At 45.2% G+C, this 9,213-nt stretch overlaps 1 long non-coding RNA gene across 1 annotated transcript in view; it reads left to right on the top strand.

The window, feature by feature from the left end:
• Window positions 1-9,213, top strand: part of LOC129658857 (uncharacterized) — a 442,729-nt gene that overhangs the window by 302,682 nt on the left and 130,834 nt on the right. The gene's annotated exons all lie outside the window — the stretch shown is intronic.

The raw sequence follows: 9,213 nt of genomic DNA, 5'->3' as shown, positions 1-9,213 counted from the left end.
CTAGCCCTGCTGTTAAAGAGCTGTGTGGCTCTAGTCATTCCATGCTCCTCTCTGGAACTTTATTTCCTGTACTTATTTAGAAGGAAAGGATTAGACCTTTCAGCCCTAAATTTAATGCCAGCTGGGAAGCCCTAGGTAAGCAGGAGATACATTAAATTAGTCTTAAATACTTGTGCCTGAGATAACTTTGAGCCATTCAGTGGACATGCCAAATAGGCATATAGGTCTGGACCTAAGAGGGCAGTTTCAGGCTGGATGTACAGATTTTAGTCATAGCCGACTCTTTGTGACCCCATGGACTATACAGTCCATGGAATTCTCCTGGCCAGGATACTGGAGTGGGTAGTCTTTTCCTTCTCCAGGGGATCTTCCCAACACAGGGATCAAACCCAGGTCTCCCACACTGCAGGCAGATTCTTCACCAGCTGAGCCACAAGGGAAAGCCAAGAATACTGGAGTGTGTAGCCTATCCCTTCTCCAGAGGATCTTCCCGACTCAGGAATCAAACCTGGGTCTCCTGCATTGCAGGCGAATTCTTTACCAGCTAAGCTATCAGGGAAGCCCAGATTTGGGAGTCATCAGCAAATAAATGGTGGTTGAAGACACAGTTTACCTGGAGGAGAGAACATAAACCGGAAAGAGAAGAGGGCCTAGGACTAAAGTCAAACTTTAATAGCCAGGTTGAGAAGGAAAAACTGGCAATGGAAGTGATTGTGGAGGCGGAAGGAAACCCAGAGAATGCAGTACCAGTGAAATAAGGGGCTTATTTCATGAAGCAGGAAGTGATCAACAGTATCAACTTTTGTGGAGAGATTAGCTGGGGGTAAAAAATAGCCATGTGATTTAACAACCTGAAATTAACCCATGACCTTCGAGCTGCTTTGATGGAAAAGTAAGAGTGGAGCCAAGCTGGAGTGGGAAGAAGCGGAACTAGGATGAACTCACAGGGACAATGAGTGTTAAGATCTATTACAAAATCGGTCTCTGAAGTGGATGGGGGAGATGGAGGAGTAGATCTAGGAGGACTATGGGGTTGTGTGATACTGTTTTAAAAAGAGAGAGACTCAAGCATATATTTGTTCAACACATATCTATCACCTGTACTCAGACAATTACCTTGTACTCAGCCCGATTTAGGCAACAGGGACGTAGCAAAGACTTAAGAAACCTTGTTCCAGTGGAATTCACTTTCTAGTGAGAAGGGACAGAGACAATCGCTAAACATATAAATGCATAACATGCCCACTGATGATAGTGTGTGAAGACAAAAAAAAGTGAAAGAAGGTGATAGAAACTATCCATAGGGGGAATATTATTTTATACAATGAATGGTCAAGAAAGACCTCTCTGGTGTAGGGCTGCTAGATATCACACACACACACAAAGATGAAGGATGCCCAGTCAAATTTGAACTGCAGATAAGCAACAAATACTTTCCAGCACAAGTATATCCACTGCAATACTGGGGACATACTTATACTAAAAGATTATTTGTTGTTCATGCTAAGTTGCTTCAGTTGCGTCTGACTCTTAGTGACTCCATGGACTGTAGTCCACCAGGCTCCTTTGTCCATGGGATTCTCCAGGCAAGAATACTGGGCTGGGTTGCCATTTCCTCCTCCAGGGGATTTTCCTGACCCAGGGATTGAACCCACGTCTCTCGTCTCCTGCATTGGCAGGCAGGTTCTTTACCACTAGCATCACCTGGGAGGCCCATTTGTTCACCCTGTATTTAACCCAGCAAGCCCACTCTGGTCAGATGGCATTTTCAATGTTTAATGTCAGTGGAAACTCTCCGGTTAAAAGAGGCCAGTTGAATATAAAGGAGAGAAGGGAAGTTGTGCTGGAGGGTGATCTGAAGCCCCTGAGGATCATGAAGGGATGGGATCCGAAAGCCAGGTATAGGGGTGGACCCCAGACAGTGGAAGGAAGAGAGAATGTGTGTGGATGGGCAGTGGTATATAAGCAAGGAGGGAGAAGAGAAAGGCTTCCTGGGTGATTCCTTTGATGTTTCTCTGGGAGTGGGATGGGCTGAGACATGGAATGTGTGGCAGGGAGCCGGGTTGGAGATTGAATAGAATGGAGATACGAGAAGAAGAAGATCATGAGTTGGCCTGCCAGGCTGAGAGCTCTTTAGGACTGAGGTTGATTATTCATGGTCTCCATTACGCTTCCAGAGCACCCTGAAGGTGGGAGCAGAGACGCTCAGTCTACTCGCTGACCCCCTGCTCTACCCAACCCCAGGTTCCTGTAGGGACTACTTGCTAAATACTCACACCCAGCATCCTCACCCTGGGGCTTCTCCAGAGAATTGGACCCATTAAGCATTTAAGCTATTTTCCTTTAGCTGGAAAGATTGCTGTCCCTGTAGAAGCTACTTTAATAGCCCTACTTAGGAAAGGAGATGAAGTTGAAGATACTATCAAAAGAGCCATTTATGGAGCATCTAATTTTGACACACAAACTCCATCTTCACAGCCTGAAGTAAACTGGAGATCTGGCAATTAACCTGCTAATTTGAACAGTATTGACAGTCAGTCAGCATAGATAACACAGTAAACTTGACTTTTGGGGGTTTTGGCTTTTGTCTCAATCGTGTTTCGCTTTCTGCCTCTTATATGCTCCTTCCATGTGGCATCTTCCCGTGTTTTATTTGCACACAGCACATTTAAGAAAGAGGCAAGTCATTTTGAACAAGTCAAAACATATTTTATTCACTATTAGCACTTTTCATGTCATAATCATATTGTTGCCTTCTTAACAAGCATAATAATTGCTTTGCATTATTTCATTTATATGCAGAACATTTTTACAGCATGTACTTTCATGTTTCACAAACACAAGGCTGAATAGAGAGCGCCTTCCAGAATGAGAGTAACTAAGCTGAAGGTAACTCACTCTGTTTTCTCTGCTGTGGCGATTTCTCAGCAGGCCATTGCACGGGGCTCCTATCCCAGCAAATCAAGAGCTCAGTGGGCAGCAGCGTTTAGTGACATGTCCCTTCTGCCTATGAACACTTGAGTGCATGTGAGATCAGCATCCAGCAGGAGACATGGAACCGTTCACCAATCCTGAAAAGACAGATTTGAGGTTGGGTGACGGGAGCCTGGGGCTTCCCCTATGGCTCAGCAGTCAAGAATCTGTTTGCAATGCAGGAGACCCGGGTTTGATCCCTGGGTCAAAAAGATCCCCTGAAGGAGGGCATGGGAACCCACTTCCAGTATTCTTGCCTGGAGAATCCCATGGACAGAGGAACCTGGTAGGCTACAGTCCGTGGGGTCACAAAGAGTCAGACATGACTGAAGTGACTGAGCATGCATGCCCACAGGCAAGGGGGGAGTTCTGTGCAAAGAGGCCCCTCTTCCCTTCCCCCAGGGTGAGAGCAGCCTGAGAACCTTCAGAGGCACTTCAGAAGCACTTTTTTTTTTTTACATATATATATATATACACACACACACACTTTTTATTTTGTATTGGGGCAAAAGAAAGTGAGGTGTTAGTCACTTCGGTCATGTCCGACTCCTCGCGACCCCATGGAGATTCCTCTGTCCATGGAATTTTCCAAGCAATAATACTGGAGTGGGTTGCTGTGTTCTCCAGGGGATCTTCCTAACCCAGGGATTGAACGTGTGTCTTCTGTATTGCAGGCAGATTCTTCACTATGTGAGCCACCCGGGAGGCCCCTGGATCAGAGTGTAGCAGATACGTAAGCCATGTGTTGATAGTCTCACAGCAAAGCAGAAGGGACTCAGCCATACATGTACATCATATACATGTACCCATTCTTCCCCAAACCCCCTCCCATCCAGGCTGCCACATGACACTGAGCAGAGTTCCATGTGCCATACCACCTTCTCTGGATGAATTTAAATAGAAGAGGCAATCTGTAAACAACCTTTAATCAGTGACTTAGAACTAAAAAAAAGAGATGGAGTAGGGGGATATATCAGAGATATCAGGAGCTCTCAGATATTTAAATAACATTTGATAGTTAAATATGTGATATGTGGCCTTCTTGGCTTCCCTGGGTCTTGTCCTCTGTGGGCCTTTCCTCAGATGCATTTTTACAAGATGTGGAACTGGGTTTCCACCTGTTATCTGTAACCACCTCATTCCATGCAGCTTGAGGCAGAAGTCTTTCAGTGTTTGTGAAGTGGGTGAAGGAGCAGAGGAGAATTCTCTCCAGACCACATGTTAGGAAATGTTGTCTCTTACATGTGAGAAAGACTGGTCCCCTGCCAGCTTTCTGGGTGTTTCTGTACAAAATCACTGTGGCCGATCAAAAGCCCGTGAGGAATCGCTGCCCGGCTGTGACTGGGGTCTTTGTTTCTTTCACAGAGTCAGAAAGTTCAGACGAGAAAGAGACCAGCGTACGTTGACCTTGTCCAGTGGTCCCGAGATGTCCCACTGGCCTACGCTGGTGGGTCACAATCACTTGTGAACAAAGTGTCAGAGTTTTGCATCAGAAGGATTAAGGATTATTTCCAGGTTAATGTCACGTTCCCTCAATTGCATTCTGATGTGTTTTCTTGCCTGGTGTCAAAGCAAAGGTGCCATTTCCTGTAGTCTGCGTGTCTCTGTGACCGTGGGCTGTGCTTGTGAACAGTATCTCCCATGAAGACATGGAGGAATAAAGGTTGAGAAGTTAGTCACCCTGAGCTGATGGCTGTCTCACACCCACTGGCCTGCTGGTCAGGGTCAAGGCTCAGCTGCAGTGTTAGCAACACCCCTTCCAAGTACTTGGGGGTGTGGCCTCAGAGATCTAAGGGGCAGCCTGTGGTTTTGAACTTTTACCGGAGTGGCAAGTGGCAAAGGCTACTTGCCCTTGAACCTCTGTCTTTCAGCCCTTAGACAAGAAAAATGATTGCATTGGTTTTGAGGGGGATTACAAACCATATATGCCAACTCTGTCTTTTGGAGAAGGTCCCATTAAATGTCACTGCTTACCCTCAGACATGAAAGTGTGTTAGTCTATCAGTCATGTCCAATTCTTTGCAATCCCATGGACTGTAGCCCACCAAGCTCCTCTCTCCATGGGGATTCTCCAGGCAAGAATTCTGGAGTTGGGTACCACTCCCTTCTCCACGGGATCCTCCCGACCCAGGGATCAAACCCGGGTCTCTCACATTGCAGGCAGGTTTCTTTACCGTCTGAGCCACCAGGGGAGTGCCTAAGACATGGAAGTAAGGCAGATTCTGTTTCGTACCATCTCTTGTGTTGAACAGACAAAATGAAGTGGAGAATGGTCCAGTTAATCAACATTAATTAACACATATAAGGAACTTGGAAATTTAAAGCCAAGACTCACATGTTCCTCTTAAAAGCAGGCTTGCTTTTAAGAATATTACTGCTCCATTTTATTTTCAATTTGTGGATAGCATATCAGAGATAGAATATTCAGCTTCTGTTTTCTTAGTAAAAATTCCAATTCTGTCCTTTGACAAAAAAAGACCTACTATTACTCCCCTGCTAGTTCAGGGGCAATTTAAGACAAACATAGCAGACACATATACAAAACAAAGAAACAAAAGCTCATCTTTATTCTGTGTATCAGAGCACATCAATACACCTTTTTTTCACACACTTGACTTTATAGTTTTTAACCTTCAATGCTGATTTACTTATAAGAATAAGGTATGGGATTTAAATAATCTACTTTAGAATATAAATTATCAGCTGAATAAGTAGAGGTTACTCATTGGATAAAAACGAATTTTCCCCTTTGAGAGAACCCATTATATGTTGCCTTGTACATTGAGCTATCAACAGTTTCTTCTAAATCCATGCAATAAATCAGCTTTCAAATGATGATGGTGACTGCCTTGCAAGAGGCATAATACTTCTTTCTCTGTATATCTACTGAGTGTTAAATACATTGAGAGCTTAGAAGTTAAAACCAACAGAGTTAGGTCATTTATATTTGGTCAATAATGAAAAGAATCCACTATATTTAAACCAAACCTTACAAAACACTTCTCATGTATTATTTCCCTTGGATTTTACAAAAGACTATAGAAAAAGGAATCGCTAAACAAATTATGTAACATCCAGGCAATGGAGCATTTTGCAACCATTAAAGCAGGATCAGTATGAAGTGGGATGATGCCACACTATTGAGTAAAGGAATCAATTACAGAACAACATGTACAGCATGATTCCATTTTCATTAAAAATGGTAATGTGTGACTTTTACATACATTTAAGTAAATACATATTATGTCTTGGCATGGGCCTAGAAACTATGCCTCATGCTCTGGGATGACACTGAAGGGGAGGAGAAGGAAACACTGCCCCTCCCTCTTCAGAAAGCACAGGGCTTCCTTCATGGCTCAGATAGGAGGCAATCCACCTGCCAGTGTCTGAGACCGGGTTCAATCCCTGGGTCAGGAAGATCCCCTGGAGAAGGGCATGGCAACCCACTCCAGGATTCTAGAGAATCCGTGGACAGAGGGACCTGGCAGGCTGCAGTCCATGGGGTCCCAAAGAGTTGGATACGACTGAACAACTATCACTTTCAGAAAGCACAAAGTATGAGTGATTTGACTGTTTTCTGTCTTTCTGCATTTTCACATGCAAAACTTTCCAAAAATATTGTCTTCAGTTTGAGGATGAAAAAACAAGGCTCAAATTTTAAATGATTCTTGCAAAGGCAGGCCATGCTCTCTCGAACCCAGGCCTCCCAATCTGATTCTGCAGCAGGGGCTGTGGCTACCATACGCCCGGAACGGAGTGTCTGAACTGTTGACCAGGTTGGGAAAGATCCACCATTCAGTGTTCCTTCATAAGACTTTTTGGTCTCTAGCAACCAAATGTTAGCCTAGTTAGCGTATAAAAATATAAAATATAAGCTGCTAACTGCCTGTATTTTCTTTCTGGGAAGAAGGCAGCCTACTTGAGTGTGTCCGGATGGAAACCCGGAAATTTGTATTCCGACCCGAGTCGCACGTGTGGGGTGAACCCCTGAACACTGTATCTCAGTTTCCTCACCTGTGAAAATATTGTGCTGACCTACTTTCCCGGGATCACTGGGTGGGCCACTTCATGATTTAAAACTGCTTTGAAAATACAAAGCTCCATTGAAATTGTTTGTCAAGGGTTCCTCCTGGCTTCACCTTCCTTCCTTCTCATGCCCTTCTCTGGCATATAAGCCCTCCAGACTTGGTGTTTTTCTAATCAAAAAGCATACAAAATTAAGCAGTAATTTTCAAGTCAGAAATATGTCCTCCAATATTTGGTTCAAATGAGAATGGAGTCATTCTTTCTTTTAAACCTGAATAAAAAGTGTGTGTGTGTGTGTGCGTGTACATGTTTAACACAATCAAGCAGAAGCTCATTGGATCTGGAGGCAGCTTGCAGTGCTCACATCACGAGGCACATCTCTGGCTTCATGTGGCGTTGTGAGGCTTAACATCACCTGGACAGTAGGGTTTAGTGGCAGACTGAGGAGGGGAGGCAGAAAGTGTTTTCACTTCTTCTCTCTCGCCTCACTCACTTTTTAAAATTTTATTTATTTTTAACTTGAGGATAATTGCTTTACAGTGTTGTGTTGGCTTCCACCATACATCAACATGAATCAGCCATCAGTATACATCTGTGCCCTCCCTCTTGAACCTCCCTCCCATCTCCTATCCCATCCCACCCCTCTAGGTTGTCACAGAGCACTGGATTTGAGCTCCCTATGTCATACAGCAAATTCCCACTGGCTATCTATTTTACACATGGAGGTTTATTTGTTTCCATGCTACTTCCTTAATTCCTCCCACCCTCTCATTCCCCACTGTGTCTGCAAGTCCGTTCTCTAGGTCTGTGTCTCCACTGACAGATGAACGGATAAAGAAGTTGTGGTACATATATGCAATGAAATATTACTCATTCACTTTTTCTGCCTGTCCCATGACTGCCCTCACCCCAGTCTATGGAGAGATGGTGACAAAGGATCAATAAAGCACCATGGAAATAAAAAGTAGAAAAAGAGAGCAGGGAAGGGAAACCAAGAGTTTACAGGAGCTGCTTTCAACAACCAAATATTGGTGAGTGAAAGTCTCCACCAAGAGCAGAGCGCCTTCTCCTTCCACCACCCACCCTGCCGGGGCTGCGGGCCGGCGAGCAGGAGATGTGGGTGGTCACAGTGTAGGTCTGCCCCATGGAAAATGTTCACCTGGGTGCAGCACAGACCTGGGGAATGCCAACCCTCTAAGTTACAGCTGGAATCCCTTCAATCACTCTCTCTTGTTTTATATTTGAATATTTCTGACATTTTCTCAGTGTTAATCCTGAGTTTGGGGTTGGTAAAAATGCCTTTCTCCGAATACATCATTCTTTCCTTGGGCCATAAACATCCTGTCACTGTCCCAATACCTACACCTGTGTGCAGCAGGGAGCTCAGAAGGGTGAATGAACACGGTTCTCCATGCTGTCCAGCGTGTGTCGGCTGTTCTGCTATTCTGGGATTCTTTCTCCAGACTCCTGCCAGCTGACTCTGGTGATGGGCATGCTTTTGGTTTAGAGGGTTTCTTTGGTTCATGATTATCCCTGATGCATTAATGAAGACCTCACAAAACCCATTTTAAGAAAAAGAGAACTGATTCGTTTTCCTCTCCAACATGCTCTCAGACTCAGGTTGTGTTTTCTTAGATTCTTGAGGGAGAAAGGAATCTCTGTGCATTTCTTGCCCAGTCACCCAATGGGTTTCCAAAATGCCTCCCCAACTTCTCCACGAGGTGGGTTCCCAGTCTCCAGTTGAAGCTCTTTCCTTCTTGGAACACCTCTGATGGAAAGGCCTCTGCCACATGGAGGGGGGGGGGGTCACGGTGGCTTGGGCACAGGTCCACCCTGGAGTTCTGCTCCTGGGACCACAGAGAACAAACCTAGTCTCTCTTGAAGATGACTCTCACATGCCTCCTCCATCTCATAAGTCGTCCTCAAGTCTTTTGTCCTCCTGACTGAACAGTCTTGCTCCCTTCCTTCCACTAAACAGTTGCCTGGCTGCTGCAGGTGTCATGGCCTGTGGGACAGAGATGAAGCCCTCTGAGTCCTAGAACCCCATCAGGCCTGTGGATGGAAGAAATGTGAGCATCCATACCTCCTCTCCTTTGCACCCAAGAGCCCACACCCAGTACTTCTGCTGAGGGCAGACACTCAGGCCGTGTGCCCACCTTCCTTCCCTCCATCCGAATATGCCCTGAGGGGCATGGTGCCCACTTCACACCTGCT

Source organism: Bubalus kerabau, chromosome 8, assembly GCF_029407905.1.
Source record: "Bubalus kerabau isolate K-KA32 ecotype Philippines breed swamp buffalo chromosome 8, PCC_UOA_SB_1v2, whole genome shotgun sequence".
Taxonomy (NCBI): Eukaryota; Metazoa; Chordata; class Mammalia; order Artiodactyla; family Bovidae; genus Bubalus; species Bubalus kerabau.
Note: the sequence above shows the minus strand (reverse complement) of the source record. Positions and strands in the feature narration are given on the sequence as shown.